The sequence below is a fragment of the Schistocerca nitens genome, chromosome 1, assembly GCF_023898315.1.
Source record: "Schistocerca nitens isolate TAMUIC-IGC-003100 chromosome 1, iqSchNite1.1, whole genome shotgun sequence".
Classification (NCBI taxonomy): Eukaryota; Metazoa; Arthropoda; class Insecta; order Orthoptera; family Acrididae; genus Schistocerca; species Schistocerca nitens.
The window spans coordinates 751,026,584-751,047,113 of NC_064614.1; the positions used below are offsets into that span (position 1 = coordinate 751,026,584).

Below are 20,530 nucleotides of genomic sequence, written 5' to 3' on the forward strand. Positions count from 1 at the left end.
TACGATGGAATGCACCAAATTTTTCTGAAAAATAAACATAATAATAAAATACAATAACAAATATAAGAAATTATATAACACTATGAGAATTTAAAAAGATTGTAACCCTTGAAATTACCATTCATACATGAATTATATAGTAATACACAGATATTATACGAGTGTCCCATTGATCGTATTTCGAGGAACTACTTAGCTTTAGTCAGTTACAGGACGGATGCTGTGTTCACACCAAGGCTATGCTGGAAATGTTTCAACTGCTCTAAAATTTTACACATGATGAAATCTTCTCGAGTGATCAGTCAAAGGTTCAAAATGGCTCTGAGCACTATGGGATTTAACATCTGAGGTCATAAGTCCCCTAGAACTTATAAGTACTTAAACCTAACTAATCTAAGGACATCACACACATCCACGCCCGAGGCAGGATTCGAACCTGCGACCGTAGCGGTCGCGCGGTTCCAGACTGAAGCTCCTAGAACCGCTTGGCCACACCGGCCGGCGATCAGTCAAAGGGTGGCTTCGTCATGTCTCATCGTTTCAATGAGTGAAGATGATGGGTACGGAACTCACCGAAACGTTGCCTCAAGACAACATTATTACTCGGCTGATCACCCGAAACGATTTCGTCATTGGAATACGCCGAGAAAGCCTGCAATCACACTTTTTACACATGTAACTAAATTTTTTATCCTGCTTTCTGTTGGTCATTTGCACATTTGTACTTAGTTCTTTTATCGAGACGAAAATTCTTCGTATAAACTCATTTCTATTTCTTTTATTCATGTCTGAAGCATCAGATTAAAACTTCATTCGTGGCCATCGATTTCCTATCGGCAAACTGTGTACAATCATGGTTCGGTAGGCAACTGCAAACATTTTTCCATGGCTGTTCTGACCTGCTTGTCTCACGGTGGGGTGTAGTATTAATATTTATGGCGATTACTTTTGGAAAAATTAAATTGTTTGCTTATTTTTTCCATCTGTCTCTTTTCCATTTGACAGCCCCTTATACTACACGCGACTGCAGACGCAAAGTGGCAAGCACTGTGACCTTGCCTGCCTCGTTGAGTGCCGTTGTTATTGTACGTGGGAAAGGCTTAGGGCAAAGTCATGTTTGTACTGATACATCATTGGTCTTGAATTCTGAAGTTTTTCAAGTCTGCTCTCATGATACATTTCGGTACTGAAATCTGTGTTACGGACTTGTTACACGATCTGATGCTATTCATAATGTCGGATGACACATGCGTAGGTATGTGCAATATTTGATTATGTTGTATTTATTCTGTATAATTTACGTTCTGATTGTAATGTTATTTCATGCCTCTTAGGTTACAGATTTGGTATTAGTTTGTTAATTTGTCTCTGGTTGGGAGTTTCGAGTACTATTGACTTAGAACTCCTTATAAATTGCGAGGATTGTGCCAATGATTTAATTCCACTGTCAGTGAGCTATTAGAAATGCTATTTCTCTTACTGAACGTTACTGTATCACTGTTTTGAGTATTATTATTATTCATTTCGAACCAATAAGATTTTCTAACACTATTGTGCTCTTTAAGATATTTGTTTTAGGGGAAATTGAGTTAACAGTGTAATGAATGTGTTGAAAACAGTGTTGTTAATAAACAGTACCACTGCGAAATTATCATTACAAGTTCAAGATCCCCAGACACTTCCACTCTACAGCCTATGTTGCTGCCAATGGCAATTCCTCTGCACCACTACTCTCATTCAGTTACTTTAATTCTGAACCGTCATTAATCTGTATCTGTCTCTCTACTTTACTGTACTCTCACATAACATCCAAAGATTTCTGGTTTCCACACTACCTGATCCTATTATGTTGTATCTAACTACACAGCCTGTAGTGACCTGTTTTTCATTTCTTCGCAATGTTAGCAGATCACTAGGAGCAGCTTATTGTCGTTCACAAATATCCCTGTCATCGATGTTAAAACAAACGACAACAGTGGGATCACCACACAAAATCTGAATTCCATTCTTAAGCAACAGACAGTCTCTGTATTAACGCTATTAAACCGAAAATATTGCTTCCTTTTGAGAACTGTAATAAGGCTGAATAGCAGAATCGTTATTGCCACCAGTGTCCTTCCCTTCCCTGCCTCTGCATCACTGGTACAGCTGAAAATATAAATATCGGGAAAAATTTCAATTATCAATGTAGGTAGAAAACACACTGTTAGCTTTCAGAGATGAAGTTAATGAAGTCAGACAGATACCACGTATGAGAAGAGCAAACGGACTTCAGAGCATCAAACAGGATATGCCTTTACCCAACATCTCTGCTAAATCTGTCTACTTACAAAAGAAAAATAACAGTGATCTATGTAAGATATTTGACTTAAGAGAAGCTACTAGCTAATTCAAACATTAAATATATAGTTGTCTGCCTACTATTTCTTCACTTAATGCAAAGACCATCATTTGCGGAATACAGTATCTGTCAAAAGCACCCGGGCCGCTAGATGTATAAAAGGATGTGGGAAGTACTGTGTTGGTGGTAGAAAAACAGTAACAGCAAAATGGCTCGTTCACGTTTGTCCGGCAGTGACTTCGAACGTGGACTAGCCATGTGTCACATAGGTAACGAATTAGTCAGGGACATTTCAATACTTCTAAATCTGCCAAGGTCGACTGTTCGTGATATGACTGTCAAGTGGAAACGTGCAGTACAATACACAAATAAAGAAAGACCATGCAGACCACATGTACTTACGGAAATGGACCGTCTCGAGCATTGTGGAGCACGGTTGTACAATATCGCATGAAATCAGCAAAAGGAATCGCTGGTGAGTTCCCAAGTGCTACCAGCAGTACAGCGAGCACAATGGTACGGAGTTACAAAGAATGGTGCTCAATGGTCAAGCAGCTGCGCATAAGCCACACACTTGTCCAGTCAGTGCTAAGCGACGCTTGAGGTGGTTTAAAGGGAGACACCACTGGACAGTGGGTGACTGGAAATGAACGATTTGTAGTAATGAATCATACTGTAATCTGTCCTGTCTGGAGAACGTTATCCCTAGTGCTAATAGAGAATTATAGAGGAGACAGTGCCACAGCATGGGGATATTTTTCGTGTTCGTGGTGTGGTTCCCGTATTGAGCCTTAGAAAACATTAAATGTAGAAGAAAATTAACAAATTTTACAGTGTTGTGTACGGCGTACAGTAGAGAAACGGCTCGGAGGCGATGACTGTATCAGCGTGACAACGCATCCTATCACAAAGCAGCATCTGTGACACAGTGGTCTGCGGAAATCGACTGCCCTGCACACAGTCCCTATCTGAACCCTATGGAACGCCTTTGAGATGAGTTAGAAGGTCGAACTCGGTCCAGCCGCCAGTATTTTCTCTGCTCTCGGCCCTTGGGGAAGAATAGGTGCCATTCCTCCATAGGCATTCACTTTATTAGAAGTATCCCCAACAGAGGTTAAGCCATCATAAAGACGAAAGTTGGACACACTCCAAATTAATGTCCTCTAGTAGGTGTACGGATACTTCTGATCAGATAGTATAGTGTCGCGCGGAGTGGCCGCGTGGTTAGAGGCGCCATTTGAAAATATATAAAAAACAAAAAAAAAAGTTTCCGCTTTGAGAGTCGACCGAACGACTCTTGTGCTACCGTTCTGTACTCATTGCGCTTCTCCGACCTCCGCCTGGAAACTATGCTACCGTAATTGGCTCAAGCCTCGCCCGACCCGCGCCAAAAATGCTATTTTCTTCCCAAACAAAAAAATGGCTCTGAGCACTATGGGACTTAACATCTATGGTCATCAGTCCCCTATAACTTAGAACTACTTAAACCTAACTAACCTAAGGACAGCACACAACACCCAGCCATCACGAGGCAGAGAAAATCCCTGACCCCGCCGGGAATCGAACCCGGGAACCCGGGCGTGGGAAGCGAGAACGCTACCGCACGACCACGAGATGCGGGCTCTTTCCAAACACTTCGCTGAGTCGGTGGTGATGGTCATTTGTAATTTTGATTTTATGTAAATCTTTGCATCAACGTTGGTAAACAAGAATTTATTTACAAAACTTTATTCTAAAATACAGACGTTATCTTTAAAAATATTGTATCACGATTTTTTTGGTTATTATTTCATTAATATTATTGGTTCTACTTTTTGCTACCAGTCTATGCGCATTGGAGGCATTCAGAGCCTTCGCGTGCCACCTGAGAGTCCATAGAAATCCAGACTATTTGTAGATATTTGCAGCCGAAGCTAGAGACCTTACAGACATTTCTCACAAGGAACATGTGAGAGACATTTGTGTCTTACACGCCTCGATGTTGTATCAATTTATTGCATAATGTAACACAATGAGTGATTTAGTTTAGTCTTTTTTGTACTGTATGTAGATTTATAGGGGCAACGGCCTAGCCGCAGTGGATACACCGGTTCCTGTGAGATCACCGAAGTTAAGCGCTGTCGGGCGTGGTCGGCACTCGGATGGGTGACCATCCAGGCCGCCATGCGCTGTTGCCATTTTTCAGGGTGCACTCAGCCTCGTGATGCCAATTGAGGAGCTACTCGACCGAATAGTAGCGGCTTCGGTCAAGAATACCATCATAACGACCGGGAGAGCGGTGTGCTGACCCCACGCCCCTCCTATCCACATCCTCCCCTGAGGATGACACGGCGGTCGGATGGTCCCGGTAGGCCACTCGTGGCCTGAAGACGGAGTGCTTTTATGTACATTTATAAGTACCGCTTTGTGCTGGAGCCAATAGTGGGCCTAGTACAAAGCGCGGCAGTGTGCAGCGAGTGTTACGCACGTAGTACATTTCAAAGTACTTGCATCAAGCGTCTAGGTGTGGCAGATCACACCACGGAGACAAAATATTCGCCGACTCTTTCCGACTACACTAGGCGTAGATTCACTGAATTCGTCAGCCCTGTGTCGGCGAAATTTCGCCGAACTCGCAGGGTCATCTGCATATTACCTACCGCAGTAAATTTCCGAAGTGACTGTCAACGAGAAAACCTTGAGAACGAGTGTCTCTAAGCGGAGAACAGTATTTTAAAATAGAATTAAAAACTATAATTTTTATCTGCCTACCCGTTTCATACGGAGCGGATAACTGGATTGCTAGCACCACTCAAGGAATACACACGCTACAGAGTACCTGCGCCCTACCGCCTCTCAAGGGCATTGCCAACAAATAAGAGGGGCCCAGCATAGGCGGGAAGCGTCAACGAACATTCTGTCTCTAACAAAAGTTGTTCCGCATGAAGCGATCTGTCACCCCTAGACGTTCGTTGCAAACAGTTTGAATCATTCTGTATAATAGTACAAGCGAGAAGGAGTCTCTGTAACGGGACATTGATCGCATTTGTTAGCAAGCCGCACTAATCTGGCCTGTTTATTGTCTAGCATGATTTGTGATACGTATAAGGATGTCATTAAGTTAGTTGCACATGTTCTTTAAAAAATTAATAACTGTTAGTGTTGACGTTTTTGTAGACATGAGATGGAACTGTTAAAATAAACTTAGCCTTTGATCCGTATTAGACGGCAAGTGACCGCCGCAAAGCTTTCCTGAACTCGGCAGAAAATGACCCCAACATCAGTTAATTGTTACAAGTTCGCTCCCTGTCCGGCGCGTAGACACTTTACTACTGTCAACTGATGGTAGGATCATTTTATGCTATGTCCAGTAGATGTCAGTGACGATCCCAGGTTAACACCCAAGTTGTCAAATACGAAATGAAGACTACGTTTATTCTAACAGTTCCATCTCATTTGTACAAAACATCCACCCTGTCTGGTATTACTTTTTTTAAAGACCATGTGCCGTTATATACTTACGTCCCTACACGTAAAGTAAGTCACGCTAGACAATAAACGTGAAAGACCACTGTGGCCTGCTATCGAGCGTGAACAACCTCCCAGACACGTCCGTGCAGCGACTCTCACGAACACTCCAATATAAAATTCGCTGCACGCTGGCGCGCACCCAACCAGGCCCATTATTGAGGCCAGTCGAGATCACGTACATTATGCAATAAATTTACATAAAATTGAGACATATGACACCCACGTATGTACCCTATCCTTAAAAAAATATAATATCTTGAAAGACGATGTCAATTTTGATCCGATGACAGAATATGTAACCTGGGAAGGATGGTAGATACTGATAATTGTTTCAGCGTCATCCGCCAGCAGGTGGCATAGTGAATCAGCTACGAAAATGCCATCCGTTTCCACTATTTAAAAGGGAATTCCCATGAATATAAGGCTCATTATGGTGCAGACGTGTAGAGTAAGCAGGTACCACGCCACGGAAACACACTTGGGTTTTCTACAGACAGCTTAACGACTTTGAGAGGGATCAAATTTTGGCATTTAGGGTGACGCAGTGGTCGTTTCGGAGAACTGACACAGAAGTTTGAACGTGTCACGTCACTTGTACAATGATGCTGGCAACAGTTGGTACATAAGCTCACACTCGTAGACGAGATTCTGGACATCCACGCTGTACAAGCGCTCGTCGTGCTGTGTGGTCTGCAGTGGCAGATTGCTCAGCTTATACAGCACAGATAAGAGCAAATGTGACCCTTCAGATGTCAACACTAACTATTGCGAACCGGTTACTAGCAGCTGCACTACGGGCACGCATACCTCTAACCCGTCTTCCACTCACTCCACTGCATCGATGTGCACGGCTCAATTGGTGGCGTCAGAGAATGACGTGGAGGACTGAATGACACACCGTGGTCGAAAGCAGATTCTGCTTGCACGTTAGTGACGGTGGTCTGCGCATACGACATAGACGTGTCTCGGACAGTACATTCGTCTTAATCACATTGGTTTCGCCTGAGGCCTTATAGTTTGGAGTGCGTTAAACAGCAAATCGCTCACCTTCGGTGGTTTTGGAAGGAACGCTGACCATCGCTGGATACATACAGAATGCTGTTCGTCCAGTTCTTCTGCCGTTCTTGCTACACGAAGGCGATGTGCGTTTCCAGCACGATAATGCTCACCCACACACTGTCAACGAAAATCAACGTGCTCTGAAAGACGCTCTGGAGCTTCCCTGGACAGCATGATCTCTGGAGTTGTCTCCAATCGATCACGTGTGAGACATGATGGGACGACAAGTTACTCATGTAACTCGTCCATCCACAACTCTTACAGAACCACGCGAACAGATACAGCTGATGTGGGAAGACAACAATGTTAGTCACCTTTACGATAAAATGCGTGCCAGAGTCAGTCCTTGCATTACCGTCCGCGTACTAATGCGGCTGTTTCATCACGGATCCATGCCTTGTACCCGAGAAGCGCTTGAGCTATTGACATGTAAATTTAATCACTCAAAAAATGTTCAAATGTGTGTGAAATCTTATGGGACTTAACTGTTAAGTTCATCAGTCTCTAAGCTTACACACTACTTAACATAACTTATCCTGAGAACAAAAATACACACCCATGCCCGAGGGAGGACTCGAACCTCCGCCGGAACCAGCCGCACAGTCCATGACTGAAGCGCCTAAGACCGCACGGCTAATCCCGCGCGGCATTTAATCACTCCGTGTGCTCTACACGTATTGTTTCTGCAGTAAATTTTGAAAGAAATGGGTAATTCTCAATTGGTTTTCTAATTTTCTTTCTGGCATTGTAGACAATGCGTGAACGAAAATACGAAACACCCACAAGAAACGATCGGATGTCAATGTAACTTCACACATATACCTACTAACAGTGGTTATTTAAATGACTAGAGCTAAAATTCTCTGTGACGGGTAGAATGGCCATCAGAGTCGATAAGTGTTTTTCATGTTTAGTGTTGTTACCAGGTAAGATAGGGCATACAAGGCGCGTGAACATGTCAGTCGTGTAATGGGCACGGAGATGCCACGTACTCATGTGAGTCTGCAGATGGTGTCTAGCGGCTAGCGATTCTGCCTCTAGATGATGGGATTCTGGTTTCGACTCCCGGCCGGGTCGAGGCTTTCATCCGCGCAGGGATTAGGTATTTGTGTTGTCCTCATCACTTCAACATCATTCAGACACATGGCGAGACTGGACAGTGAAACGATTGGGAATTTGTACAGGCGCTGATAAGCACGCCGCCGAAGACATAATCGTCAATCTTCAAATCGTACTCATGTGATGCACCGTTATCAGCATCTGATTGAGTTTTATAGGGAGCTCATTGTAGATCCCCATTCTGTCGTCTCGGCGAATCCTGCAATAAGGTGATTTGTGGGGTATTCATTGTTGGACCTCTCCTGTCACTCGAGAAGAGACTCCTCGCAACATTCTGTGTCACCCCACAGAACTAGTCAGAAACAAGCTGCAATAGGACTAGAGAATTAGCATCCCACGTGTAGGCTGCATTTAATAGCTGAACAGAAACGGCTGCATTTAGAGTGGTTCCGTGACAGGAAAGCATGTATTGCTGACTGAGCCATGCTGCGGTTCGTGTTGGTGCTGTTTGTAGGTTTCCGCCCTCTGCTGGAAGCCAGACGGTATCGTTTAGTTGGCATGGTTGCACTTGTTTGTCTTCTTCTCGTGTTGACTGGCGCCACTCGGTTTCGCAAGCGTTGCCTGTCCGCTAGTGGCAGCAGTGGGCGGTTATCGATATGTAGTAACTGTTGCCCTGTCCTTGGGGCGACGACGTTATTTTTTCGGGTCGTGTGAGTGGGCCAGTTCGGTTGGGGACTCAGGAGGAGCCAGGTCCGCACAGTGCCAGAACACGCCGGAACTGCTGGCGGCACGCATGGACTGCCGGTTGGAATGGCTGTGGTCACGAGGGTGCACCACCTCGTCGTAGACCGGATCCAGAAGATGAATGCATTTCAATCCAAGTAGAGACACCTCCACCATTGTGATATCTCGCGATTCTCCAGTGACTTGGGTTCGTGTTGCTGCTCGTAGTGTCGCCGAGGGGAAGAGCAGCGAGTGGAGTGCTAGGGGAAGGCGGATCTGATTAGCTTCCCTCGACTTGTTACTACTATTTACTGCGTTCAACTTGTTACAATTTGTTAAGTTCAAGCAGCGGTAATTTTTCTTGCCTGGTGGCCGCTAACGCCCCAGTTACCTGCCCTGGGGGTTAGTGTATGTAACGGCAGTGTACGTTTTCTCGCCTTGCCGCTGCTGTCCGGTAAGGCGTGTAGTTTTGACAGCTTTCTTGATTGTAGGCCGGTTAGTGATCCTTCTACTCTGGTGGTAGTGATTCCTTTCTCGTTCCGGGCGCTCTAAACACAGTATTCTGGGGACGTAGTGCAGACCGCTGGTTCCGGCTTTGGCGTATTGTTCCATCGTTGCATTTAGTTTATCGGACGTCAGGTAGCCTCAGCAAGATTATCATTAGTCATTCGTTGGACTGCCACCAGTCTGAGTTACCATCTTGCGAAGTGAATGTAACTCTTGGCTGCTTATCTCATTTCTCTGCCTCGTGATGACTGGGTGTTGTGTGATGTCGGAGGAGGAGGAGGATATTGGTGTTTAACGTCCCGTCGACAACGAGGTCATTAGAGACGGAGCACAAGCTCGGATTAGGGAAGGATGGGGAAGGAAGTCGGCCGTGCCCTTTGAAAAGAACAATCCCGGCATTTGCCTGGAGTGATCTAGGGAAATCACGGAAAACCTAAATCAGGATGGCCGGACGCGGGATTGAACCGTCGTCCTCCCAAATGCGAGTCCAGTGTGCTAACCACTGCGCCACCTCGCTCGGTGTGTGTGATGTCCTTAGGTTAGTTAGGTTTAAGTAGTTCTAAGTTATAGGGGACTGATGACCATAGATGTTAAGTCCCATAGTGCTCAGAGTCATTTGAAGCATTTTTTGCTTATCTCACCGCTCGCGGAAGTGTTTGTTGCAGGACCTTCTCGGAGGTCGATTCCTGGAGCACCGTCTGTGGCCCCTTGGTTCTTGTAAGACAAGTGTGTTCTAAAAGGAGGTGGGTGTAATGGCCAGTAGTTCAGTGTAACGCTCCTTCAGTCCACGCCTTCTGAGGGTATAATCTGCCTCAGTACCCTTTAAGGAACTTATGTACTGGTCCTTGTGTCTTATTATTGTATTATTGTATTACTCTGGTGGTAGTGATTCCTTTCTCGTTCCGGGCGCTCTAAACACATTAAAGATTATATATATGTCTAGTTAATGGTTCTGGTCGCCTTCTAGAATAAATCTAGCATTGTAGTGTTCAGTGGATGTTAAGGGTTGTGTTAAAAAGTTTACCAACATCTTATTTCACCCGTTTGGTGATCAGTTGCTTGTTTTTCAATTAACCTTTGCTATTGTATTTGCTGTTTTACAGCAGGTTTCTAAATTTTTCATATTATTTCCGTTCCTGGCGTGTAGGGCCTTCAGACGTGATTGTGGTCATTTGCCTTAAAATTCTAATTAGGTATCTGTATTTTAGCAGTAAGCCTTATTTACTGCCAGTCCTGGCGTCTGATGGCTTCTGCTGTGTTTGTGGCGACTTGCGTTTAATATTTCAATACCTGTAATGTGTAAGTTGCAGCGAGTTTTAAACAATTCTTAATTTATTGCCATTCCTGGCGTGTAAGGCCTTCTGCCCAGATCACAGTGGCTTGCTTTTAAAACATTATCTGCTCTAGCTGTATTTAATGGTGATTTGGTAAATTGTAGGCCGGCCGCGGTGGCCGAGCGGTTCTAAGCACTTCAGTCCGGAACCGCGCGACTTATAGGATCGCAGGTTCGAATCCTGCCTCGGGCATGGATGTGTGTGATGTCCTTAGGTTAGTTAGGTTCAAGTAGGGGACTGATGGCCTCAGATGTTAAGTCCCATAGTGCTCAGAACCATTTTTTTGCTAAATTGTAGCTCACTGAAAACACTATTATTTACACAGTTGTTTATTCCTTCATTTATAATGTGTGGCATTTTTATTTATTGTTGAATCTGGCATTACTGGTTTAAAATAAATTGTGTATAACTGTAAAAGGAACCAATAGTAACTGATTACGCCCCCGTCCACAATCGTAACCGAATCCTGCCTTCCCTTGACTACCAGGTTTCACTGATGAATGGTGTCGCGTTGTGGTCAGTGATGAGTCGCAGTTCTGTACTAACGCGGATAACCATCATCGGTAGGTATGATGACGACCTGCGGAGAAGCACAGTGGTGTTTGTGCTGGCGTCATGGTGTGGAGAGCTATGGGTGTGATTTCAGCCGGCCTCTGTAGCCGAGCGGTTCTAGGCGTTTCAGTCCGGAACCGCGTTGCTGCTACGGTCACAGGTTCGAATCCTGCCTCGGGCATGGATGTGTGTGATGTCCTTAGGTTTAAGTAGTTCTAAGTCTAGGGGACTGATGACCTCAGACGTTAAGTCCCATAGTGCTTAGAGCCATTTGGACCTTTTTTTTCTGATTTCAGGTCACGGCTGGTAATGACTGAAAGAAAGGAACGTCTCGGACATCCTGCGTCCTTACGTATTACCTCTCATGTGACAGTATCGTGGCGTCATCTTTCAACAAGACAATGCCCGTCCACACATTACATGTGTCTGCATGAACTGTCCGCGTAATGTTGACGCACCCAGATCTGTTGTCGACAGAATATATGTGGGGCCAGTTCGGACGTCAAATCCATCCCACTGCCAGTATCTAATACGTCAAGGAACGTTTACAAGAGTAGTGGGCCAGCCTGGCTCAGGAGAGGGTACAACGACCATCCCAACCGAATCAGTGCGCGCGTCCAGGCCAGAGGGCGTGCACTGTCTTATTGATAAGTGGGTCCAGTGGGTTCATATTGCCAAGTTATCAGAAATTTTTATCACCGGAATAACATTACGTATTGTCTCAAACCGTGAGGCTTCATTTCGGTATCCCCTCCCCTTCTGGGTGCTTCATTTTTTGCTGCCTGGCTATGCATACGTTTCACAAACTGAGCTTCACCTCCCACTGGAGGTGTAGCTTAGTTATCTGCCGCGATGATGCCAGCAGTATGGGTGGGCCTGTGCACGCCTCCCTGATTGCGGATATCGCCGTGTTGCCATGGGGATCGCCTGGCGGAAGGCTGGTCGCGCTCGCGACACGCGCGGGGCTCAGGCAGGCGGCTGTCCTCTGCTCTCATTAGCTAATGGCACGCGGCTCGACTCCAGGGAGACAGACGCCCAAACAGGGCGCCACAGCTCCCAGTTTGAAGGGCGCCCGTTCCGTGCTCCGCGTGCGTGCGTCCGCGTTATCAGCCAAATACCACTCCCCCTCTTCGCTGGGTCAGGTCACACACATACGCACACCAGCAACTCTGAATAATAGGGCTTCGTTCCGGAGATCGGCAGTGTTGTATTGGAGTCCAAATGGCCTAATGTTTATGAATTTTCCTCCTGCATGCTACGATGGCACTTTCATCATCATCATCCTCAATTCAAGCATTAGCCCTTTTTTTCCTGTTACGATACGATCGCGTCGTCGGTCTGCCTTGACTACTTCTCTCAACTGGCGAAGTATATCTTTCTGCAGTCATTTTTTCGAGAAGTTCATTCCACTTCATCCTGTCTTCTGTTTGAAAAAATGTTCAAATGTGTGTGAAATCTTACGGGACTTAACTGCTAAGGTCATCAGTTGCTAAGCTTACACACTACTTAACCTAAATTATCCTAAGGACAAACACACACATCCATGTCCGAGGGAGTACTCGAACCTCCGCCGGGACCAGCCGCACAGTCCATGGCTGCAGCGCCCTAGATCGCTCGACTAATCTGTTTTATTGAGAATGTTAAATATAATCAGTCCTTCCTCAATATCCGAATTTCGAAATCTGTCGGCCCTTGTGTATCCCTTTATTGTTCTTGAAAACCTCATCTCTGTGGCTTTTATGCGACTTTGTTGATGTTTAATTATAATCCACGATTCGCTATCGTAAACAAACGTTGGAACTGCCATTCTCTTATGAAATTTTAATCTTGTCCCTGCCTTCGTTTCATTTATTGGTCATCTGTTTATTGTTCCACTTACATTCCCAAACTTCGATAATATCTCCTCTATATCTCCTTCATGCTCATAAACGTTAAAATGTTTGACCAGTTCTCTTGTTTTCTTGTTGATCACGTTTATACGTACCGGATATTTCTCATGGACAGCCACTGATTTTGTCTTCTTTCCTGAAATACTCCAATGATACTCTTCACAAACCTGACCTAATAAATGTATTTCCCTTTGTAGATCATCTTCATTATCCGCCAGCAGTGCGGCGTCATCTGCGTATAAAAGACAATTCGAGCAGGCACTACTGTTACTGTTAACCTTCATTCCCTCGTCAAAAATCTCCTTCCATTTTTGAATGCGTCATCCAAATAAATGTTAAAAAGTGTGGATGAAATACTACAACTCCTTTGTTTGTGACTGTAGACTTTGATACAGTACCACTTGCGTCTAAAATTTCAGTCGTGTCCTTGCGCAGACTTTTTAAGACGTTTATTAGGTGCTGCGGATATGCTATTTTCCTCATAATTGTACACAGTTTATTTCTGTCAACATTATTGAATGCCTTAATGAAATCAATGGACGCTAAATGGGTTTCCCTACTATACTCATTCTGTTTTTCGTTCACTTTTTTTATTATGAATGCTGCATCTGTTGTCGATAAGGTCCTTCGAAATCCCATTTGTTTTTCGCGTAATCAAAATTTAGAAAAAAACCTTTAACCTCCTGTTCACTATTTTTGCATGAAATTTGTATTCATTAAGCTGATCCCTCTATAGTTCTCGCAGCTCTTGCGTGTGATTCCACGCTAATACCATTGTGCTACAAGATTTTCTCGCCGTCAGAAGGGAGTACATGGCATGCATTTCCTGCTGACACAGTCCTGCTGCGGCACACTTACCGGGAATCCCACAGTCCGCGACTAAAACGGCGTGGCAACTGGAAACGTACTCCAAAGTTGAAGTACGCAAGACAGTTCGATTCTTAAGCGGAAAACGCCTACATTGCACACTGTAACCGTAACATCCTGGCATAAATGAACCAGAGGCAGTGTCGCGTCCAGCCGTACTGAAATGGTGCCAACAGCGTGACTAAAGGGAGATATTGGTCGCCAAGAGAGGCCATCGACATCTATGTCAGACGACAATGTCCAGGTCATCGAGAAAGTGATTTACAGCAATGCAGATTATCTGACAGTGAGGAAGTTCACACAAGTGTCCTCGGATGTGTGACGGAGGAGCGGATTTTACCACCGAGGATCTGAACGACTGCTAGAACGTTTCGATCGTTGTTTACAGAAACTTGATGACTACGTCGGAAAATACGAGCGTTGACCAGAAAGCAATGCACCGCATTTTTTTTTTCTCAGCCGAAAACAATGCTACGTATGCTAGACGTTACGTATGTATTATATGAAGTCTCCTGAGTGAGCGTGCCAAGTTCTCGTCACTTCCGACAGATAGCGTAGCTGCAGAACAGTTTCAAGATGGCGTCTGTAGGTGATGTACATAACAAGCAACGTGCCGTCATTGAAGAGAAAGAAACTGTGGGGAATATTCACAAATGCTTGTGCAAAGTCTATGGAGCATCTGCTGCCGACAGAAGTACAGTTAGTTGCTGGGCACGGAGGGTGAGGTCATCAGAAGGCGGTTCGTCAGAGCTCCACGATTTACAGCGGGGAGATCATCCACGGCTGTTGGTTGGGTGGTTTGTTTTGGTGGAAGAGACCCAACAGCGAGGTCATCGGTCTCATCGGATTAGGAAAGGATGGAAAAGGAAGTCAGACGTGCCCTTTCAAAGGAACCACTCCGGCATTTGCCTGAAGCGATTTAGGGAAATCACGGAAAACCTAAATCAGGATTGCTGGACGCGGTATTGACCGTCGTCCTCCCGAATGCTAGTCCAGTGTGCTAACCACTGCGCCACCTCGTTCGGTTCCACGGCTCTCACACCTGAGATGTTGCAGCGAGGTGATGTTGCATTCAAGAGGACAGACGCATTACGACTCGGCAGTTGGCGCTGCATCTTCCAATGAGCAAAGGAAGTGTGGATGCAATTATCCGCATTCTTGGATATTCAAAAGTGTGTGCAAGATTGGTGCCGCGATGTCTAGCGGTGGATCACAAACCGCACAGAAAAAACATTTGTTCCAGCATTTTGAAGCGGAGGACCCTTCTTGTCCCGGATTGTAACAGGTGATGAAACCGGAGCTCACCATTTTGAGGCCGAAACAAAATGACAGTCGATGCCATGGCGCCATGCCAACCCCCACGGAAGAAAAAATTCAAAGCAACTGCTTCCGCCGGTAGCATCATGATCACCGTGTTATGTGGCTGTAAAGGTGTGATTCTCATTGATGCAATGCCAAGAGGCGGTACCATTAATTCAGAAGCATATTTCAACACCTTAGCAAAACTCAAGACGCGCTTCTGGCGACTTCGGCACCACAGAAACACAGGAGATGTTTTGCTTCAACACGATAACACTCGGCCCCACACAATTCCGAGGACTGCCGAACGCATCGCAAAGCAGGATTGGACAGTGTTACCCCATCCCCCTATAGCCCCGACCCAGCCCCCTCGGACTTTCACTTGTTTTGGCCATTACATGATAGCATTCGTGGAAGACATTTTGAGGACGTTGAGTAAGTCATTCACACAGTGAGGCACCGGTGCCGCTACCAGGACAAGGATTGGTACCGACAGGGCATACACGCCCTCGTTTCGAGCCGGAGGAAGGCCATAGAACGGGATCGAGATTACATGGAAAAATACCGTGTGTAGATAAAAAACCACATTCTTTCGTGTGTGTAATTCTCATTATGTTCAATAAAGAATTCTTGAAGAAAAAAATGCGGTGCATTACTTTCTGGGCAACCATCGTAGTTTCAGATAGCTGTGTCACTTTGCAGTGTAGGGCAGAATTAAATAAAAGTTATTTCGCGTGCCTTAATAATGTATAGCTTACTTTTTTAATCCCCTCGTATAATTCCACTCCTAAAATATTTTTTCTCTTCTATTTTCTATTCTATACATAAAACAAGTAGCCTACTTTTAATATATGAAATCACAAAATTCTGGCATTACCAATATTTTTCAAAATTTATTACTCAGTATATAATTTACAGTCTGTCGATAGTAGTAGTGTATATAAGGTAGAGGTGTTTTACTTACAGACATATTCTAAATTTGGAATCAGTAAATCCACGTGATATTTGAAATTTGACAACCGGTAAAACACACATCAAAAAAAGTTTTGCATCACCTCGGTTCCGAGAGTTCTGGAGCCTGTACAGAAAACTGGAATCAAGATCAACATAAACATCATTTCGCCCTTTTTATTGCTCATGAAAACCACACATTGCTTATTGTACTAACACACAGCGAGACCTGAGGTGGTGGTCCAGATTGCTGTACACACCGGTACCTCTAATACCCAGTAGCACGTCCTCTTTCATTAATGCATGCCTATATTCTTCGTTGCACACTATCCACAAGTTCAGCAAGGTACTGTTGGTCCAGATTGTCCCACTTCTCAACGGCGATTCGGCGTAGATCCCTAGCAGTGGTTGGTGGGTACGTCGTCCATAAACAGCCCTTTTCAATCTATCCCGGGCATGCTGGCCACTGTAGTCGAGCGATGTCGTTATCCTAAAGGAAGTCATTCACAAGATGTGCATGAGGGGGGCGCGAATTGTCGTCCATGAAGACTAATGCCTCGCCAATTTGCTGCCGATATGCTTGCACTATCGGTCGGAGGATGACATTCACGTATCGTACAGCCGTTACGACGCTTTCCATGGCCACTAGCGGCGTACGTCGGCCGCACATAATGCCACCCCAAAACAGCAGGGAACCTCCACCTTGCTGCAGTCGCTGAACAGTGTGTCTAAGGCGTTCAGCCTGACCGTGTTGCTTCCAAACACGTTTCCGATGAATGCCTGGTTGAAGGCATATGCGACACTCATCTGTGAAGAGAACATGATGCCAGTCCTGAGCGGTCCATTCGGCATGTTGTTGGGCCCTTCTGTACCGCGCTGCAAGGTGTCGTGATTGCAAATATGGACCTCGCCATGGACGTTGGAAGTGAAGTTGCGCATCATGCAGCCTATTGCGCACAGCTTAAGTCGTAACACGAAGTCCTATGGCTGCACGAAAAGCATTATTCAACACGGTCGCGTGGTTGTCAGGGTTCCTTCAAGCCATAATCCGTAGGTAGCGGTCATCGACTGCAGCAGTAGCCCTTGGGTGGCCTGAGCGAGGCATGTCATCTACAGTTCCTGTCTCTCTCTATCTCCTCCATATCCGAACAACATTGCTTTGGTTCACTCCGAGACGCCTGAACACTTCCCTTGTTGAGAGTTCTTTCTGGCACAGAGTAACAATGCGGACGCAATCGAATCGCGGTATTGACCGTCTAGGCATGGTTGAACTACAGACAACACGAGCCGTGTACCTCCTTCCTGGTGGAATAACTGGAACTGATCGGCTGTCGAACCCCCTCCGGTCTAATAGGCGCTGCTCATGCATGGTTGTTTACATCCTTGTGCGGGTTTAGTGACGTCTCTGAGCAGAGGGGCTGTGTTTATCTTCAGGAGTTGTGGGTACCGGAGTGATGCAAAACCTTTTTTGGTGTGTGTCATTCTTTATTTTATGATTTACATATTTTATTTGAAAGCCCTCATTTCCGTCTTTCTAAAGGACGTTATCTCTTCTTGAAAAGTGTACAATTCAGAAGCTGTCTTCAATCAAAATTGTCGATTGACAGAATATACCAATCTTAAAATGTAATCCTCTCATAACATGTGTTAATATATCGTATAATTAAATTTTCTCATTCTAAAAATGTATAACTTCTCTAAAATAACATGTTACTTACTGAAAAACTGATACCAGAAAATCTAACGCCCCAGAAGATATTTGGCTTGCTTGAAAGATCAAGATGCAAGCTTAAGACTCCACCTCATAAACTAGGAATTTAAGTAGCAGGAATTTAAGTAGCAGAAAAGGGGAATAATTAATAGATTGTAACGCCCGCGCAACACCTCGGACGCGAGATGCACCACCAGAAATGCAATCTGAAGAGCAACGGATACTCCACCAAATGCACGAAAAGTGTCTCGAAACTTGACACTTGGGAAAGTGACACATCGGTAGAAGAAATGTCGGGTACGGTCTCCTGCCACATATTCTCAGGATGACAGACAGAATCGGTCGTATATTCCACAAACTCCGCTTAAAGACTGTTTACAAATCGACAAAGAAGATCAAACAATGTATCAAAACGGCAAAGGACAAAGGGACCCATCCAAAACGTCGATTGTATACCGCATACTGTGTACAAGCGGAAATGTCTAGGTTGGAATTACTGGATCAGCGAACATAAACGATATTGCAGGTTGGGAGAGGTGGAGAAATCGGCCGTAGCGGAGCACGTGCTGTGTGAGACCGATGACAGTAAAGTTCGTCGATACGGAGATGCTAGCCGTGGAGAACAGAAGCTACCACACTCACTCTTTGCAGGAAGCCGCAAAAATTCGCAAAGATAACAACAGTTTCGACAAAAAAGAACAGAGCCTTGAGTTAAACGAATCCTGGATTCCCGTTCTGCAGTGAAGAGCGTTTCAGGTTGCAAGGACAGAACCATGGCGGTAATGACCAGGGAAAGGTCCTTAGACGAAGTCGCGACTGGTACACTATGTGATCAAAAGTATCCGGACACCCACATAATCATACATTTTTCATACTAGGTGCATTGTGATACCACCTACTACCAGGTACTCTATGTCAGCGACCTCAGTAGTCATTAGACGCCGTGACATAGCAGAATGGGGCGCTCCGCGGAACTCACGGACTTTGAACGTGGTCAGGTAATTGGGTGTCACTTGTTTCATACGTCTGTACGGGAGATTTCCACACTCCTAAACATCCATAGGTCCACTGTTTCCGATGTGACAGTGAAGTGGAAACGTGAAGGGACACGTACAGCACAAAAGCGTACAGGCTGACCTCGTATGTTGACTGATAGAGACCGCCGACAGCTGGAGGGTCGTAATGTGTAATAGGCAGACGTTTACCTAGATCATCACACACGAATTCCAAACTACATCAGGGGTCCACTGCAAGTACTATGACAGTTAGGCTGGAGGTGAGAAAACTTGGATTTCATGGTCGAGCGGCTGCTCATAAGCCACACATGACGCCGGTAAATGCCAATCGACGTCTCACTTGGTTTAAAGTGCGTAAACATTGGACGATTAAACAGTGGGAAAACGTTGTGTGCAGTGAAGACTCACTGTACACAATGTGGCGATCTGATGGTAGGGTGTGGGTATCGTGAATGCCCGGTAAAATTCGTAAGCGGTGGTGTTATAGTGTGGTCATGTTTTTCATGGAGGGAGCTTGCACCCCTTGTTCTTTTGCGTGGCACTATCACAGCAAATGCCTACATTGATGTTTTAAGTACCTTTTTGCTTCCCACTGTGAAGAGCAGCCCGTGGATGGCGATTGCATCTTTCAACACGATCGAGCAATTGTTCATAATGCACGGCCTGTGGCGGATTGGTTACACGATAATAACATCCCTGTAATGGACTGGCCTGCACAGAGTCCTGACCTGAATCCTACAGAACACATTTGGGACGTTTTGGAACGGCGACTTCGTGCCAGGCCTCACCGACCGACATCGATACCTCTCCTCAGTGCAGCACTTCGTGAAGAATGGGCTGCCATTCCCCGAGATACCTTCCAGCACATGATTAAACGTATGCCTGCGAGAGTGGAAGCAGTCGTCAAGGCTAAGGGTGGGGCAGCACCATATTGCATTCCAGCACTACCGATGGAGGGCGCCACGAACTTATAAGTCATATTCAGCCAGCTGTCCGGATACTTTCGATCACATAGTGTATATTTAATATCAGACCGACTCCATTCCGCCACCAGCAGCACAGGGTGAATCGTTGACAACACCAGCCACCTCGATATGAAGAAACATAAGGAAAAATGTTAAAGAAACGTGCACCGAAGGTCCCGAGACAGAAGCCAACAGGAAATACGTTATGTATTCAGTTTGATAAAATGGGATTTGTTCACTCTGATACTCTCGATTATGGTCTTGAGAATCGTCCATCCGAGAGCGCACAGTTCTTTTATGATGACATTTCCTTCCAAGAAGCAACTGTCTCCCTTTTTAGAGATGCCCCAGTGGTTAAAATGAATAGATTTTCAGCGTACATTGTGATTCTATATTTCCACTACTATCTATCCTAATCTTTTTAGCAGCGAATCCATACCGATATCCCAAACAGTTCGTCCACAATTAGTACAGTGCATGTATTAGCGATAACTAAGTGGCTCCCGCCGGAGGTTCGAGTCATCCCTCGGGCATGGGTGTGTGTGTTGTTCTCAGCAGAAGTTAGCTGAAGTTAGTGTGTAAGTCTAGGGACCGATGACCTAAGCAGTTTGGTCCCTTAGGAATTCTCATACATTTGAACATGACCAAGTGGGACAGACTAAGGAGAAAACAAGCGTAACATTTACTCGTCTACAATAAAGCAAACACACACACACACACACACACAGACTGTGCCGGCCGGGGTGG

General features: G+C 45.2%; 1 protein-coding gene across 2 annotated transcripts in view; it reads right to left on the minus strand.

The window, feature by feature from the left end:
- The window catches only part of LOC126260661 (cGMP-dependent protein kinase, isozyme 1), a 606,719-nt gene that overhangs the window by 526,095 nt on the left and 60,094 nt on the right, over window positions 1–20,530 (minus strand). The gene's annotated exons all lie outside the window — the stretch shown is intronic.